The sequence below is a fragment of the Megalopta genalis genome, unplaced genomic scaffold (assembly GCF_051020955.1).
Source record: "Megalopta genalis isolate 19385.01 unplaced genomic scaffold, iyMegGena1_principal scaffold0114, whole genome shotgun sequence".
Lineage (NCBI taxonomy): Eukaryota > Metazoa > Arthropoda > Insecta > Hymenoptera > Halictidae > Megalopta > Megalopta genalis.
Window position 1 is genome coordinate 412,501 of NW_027476183.1, and position 2,500 is coordinate 415,000.

The window sequence follows — 2,500 nt, forward strand, 5'->3', positions numbered from 1 at the left end:
CTTGGACGCGGTTGCGACGTTACGGGATAAATTGACCCTCCTGAACACTACATTTCCCAACGGCGGAACTCCGCGGGATTCAGTGCTGGGCTAATTCCTGTTCGCTCGCCGCTACTAAGGAAATCCTGGTTAGTTTCTTTTCCTCCGCTTAGTAATATGCTTAAATTCAGCGGGTAATCTCGCCTACTCTGAGGTCGTCGGAACGTGAAAAAAAATTTTTTCAGAGCTTCCCCCCCCGAAAGCATTTTGCGAAACGTGTACAGAGCAACACAAAAAAAAAAAAAAAATAAAAAAAACACAAAAAACCCTTAAAGCAAAAAAAAAACCGTTTATCGCGCCTCACCAATATATCTTTTATAAAATTCGATATCCTCTCCAAATATAGATCTTCGAAACACTCGCAAGACGATTACAATCGGTATAACTTTAACGTCCGTCCGAAAAGTACTTTCGGGGACTAGACGACCGATTGATCTCGTGCGGTTTCGCTATTCGATCATTTGAAGAGAACAAAAAGATATATGGGGCGACCGACAAACGGTTTTCCCGTAGAACCAGACTCGCGATTGCGTTGACACACACATCATAGCCACACCAATAGAAGAGTTTTAGGACGGTAACCCGGGTGGGGTGTTCTTTACTCAGAATATGTGCAACATCGGATCTATATAGCCATCGATACAATTCGTACACAAATGTGTCGTACGAAGAGAGAGACTTTTTTTCCTCTGGCAACATAACGGTAAGAGACATCCTTCCACACTCATAGGTTCCACTCCCTGGGGCTATGATATATATATACATATAAATTCAAATTCGAAGCAACGGTCACAATTCTACTCTATATTTTTGCGGGTTATGTGTTCTTTCGTTCAATTTCTTTCATGCGTTCGTTCGATCTCTGTACACAGTCTTCACATAGGACAGACTCGTGTAGTACGCTTTCGTGGGTTAAACCCATCTCGTTTCATTTCAGGCGACGTCGGGAGCGCGTTGAAAATGTACCAGTGAAATCTCGATAGTTCTACGGATACGAATCGTCCCGAAAAAGATTTTGTCACCGCTTCGAAGCGGTGTTTCAGACGGGCGGACGTATATAAAACATATACGACACACGACACCGCCTTCCACACTCACGCTAGTTCGAACACGATTTCCATCTCTCTCGAAGACTGTTAGACGTACGTAAAATTTCTCAATATTCATAGGACCGCGACAAACGCCGACGAAGCGCCCATCATTCGCTCGTACGTATATAGGCAACAAGTGCCATCAACGCAAGCAGTTTATAAGTACGTAAACGACCCTCAGCCAGGCGTGGTCCAGGAATTGTATCCGTGGACCGCAATGTGCGTTCGAAATGTCGATGTTCATGTGTCCTGCAGTTCACACGTTGACGCGCAATTAGCTGCGTTCTTCATCGACCCACGAGCCAAGTGATCCACCGTTCAGGGTAATTTTTCCCTTTTATTCTCTCATATATATATAATGTGTATTTGCTATCCACCACATTTTTGTGTTATATTTCGGAACAAGCCGATACCCGAAGAGCTCCAACCAGCGCGCGAAGGAGATTCGGGAGTCGTCGTACAACGACATAATTGTCCCTTAAAGAACGAGATATTTCCGTCGAAACCATATATATATGTACGAGCAAATCCAAAACCACTGTTTTCTTGCAAGTTCGACGGTCGGAGCGAATAGAACATTGAAAAGCCTTCTATCGAAGAAACACAGAGAGTATATCACCTCCAAAAACGACGGGGATATGGATATTCAAACTGGACAATTATCAACCCGATACTGGATTCGAAAAGTTTCTCTCTCCTTTCGTCGTTATTTACACCGGACGGACTCACGGCCGGCTCTAGCTGGGTGTCATATATATATACGTCCCACGCTCATGCTGCCACTAGCGCGCAACAGAGTAGGGTGTCAATGACAACGACACAGCATTGAAACGAGCTACACAAGCCGGTCTCTCTTGATACCAATGTAAACGAGCATTAAGTTATCTTCAGACTGCCCGATATTTTCGTCCTTTGGACTTTCCCAACGATTCCTTTTTTTCTTTTTTTTTTACACCACAGCGAAGACTTGAGGAAGCGTGATTAGCACGCTCGCATCCCTCCCTGTCCTACTACAACTGTGTGTGTGTGTGTAAAGAAAGAAAAAAGAATACATTGGCTTTCTCTCTATCGAGAAGATGGCCTACGCAACGCAGATCAAAGGCCTAATACGTGTAATATAATACGCGTCTGGCCGTGTATAAATCACGCACGAATGATCTGGTCGGGCCCAACTCTTCTCGTACGCTTATTTTTCCGTGTTGAGGCACTATCATAAAATCACACAAACCCCAACACGTGTGTGTCTTGGAAGGAAGATGGCCTACGCAACGCAGATCAAAGGCCTAATACGTGTAGTACACACGTCTGCCGTGTAAATCACGCACGAATGATCTGGTCGGGCCCAACTCTTCTCCACCACACCACATCCC

At 44.8% G+C, this 2,500-nt stretch overlaps 1 non-coding gene and 1 pseudogene across 1 annotated transcript; both read right to left on the reverse strand.

The window, feature by feature from the left end:
- The window catches only part of LOC143262355 (large subunit ribosomal RNA), a 7,972-nt pseudogene extending 7,775 nt beyond the window's left edge, over positions 1 to 197 (reverse strand).
- Positions 198 to 1,301: 1,104 nt separating this feature from the next.
- LOC143262329 (5.8S ribosomal RNA) lies at positions 1,302 to 1,456 on the reverse strand. The gene has a single exon (XR_013036171.1). It is a non-coding gene; the product is annotated as a 5.8S ribosomal RNA (ribosomal RNA).
- Positions 1,457 to 2,500: the final 1,044 nt, after the last annotated feature.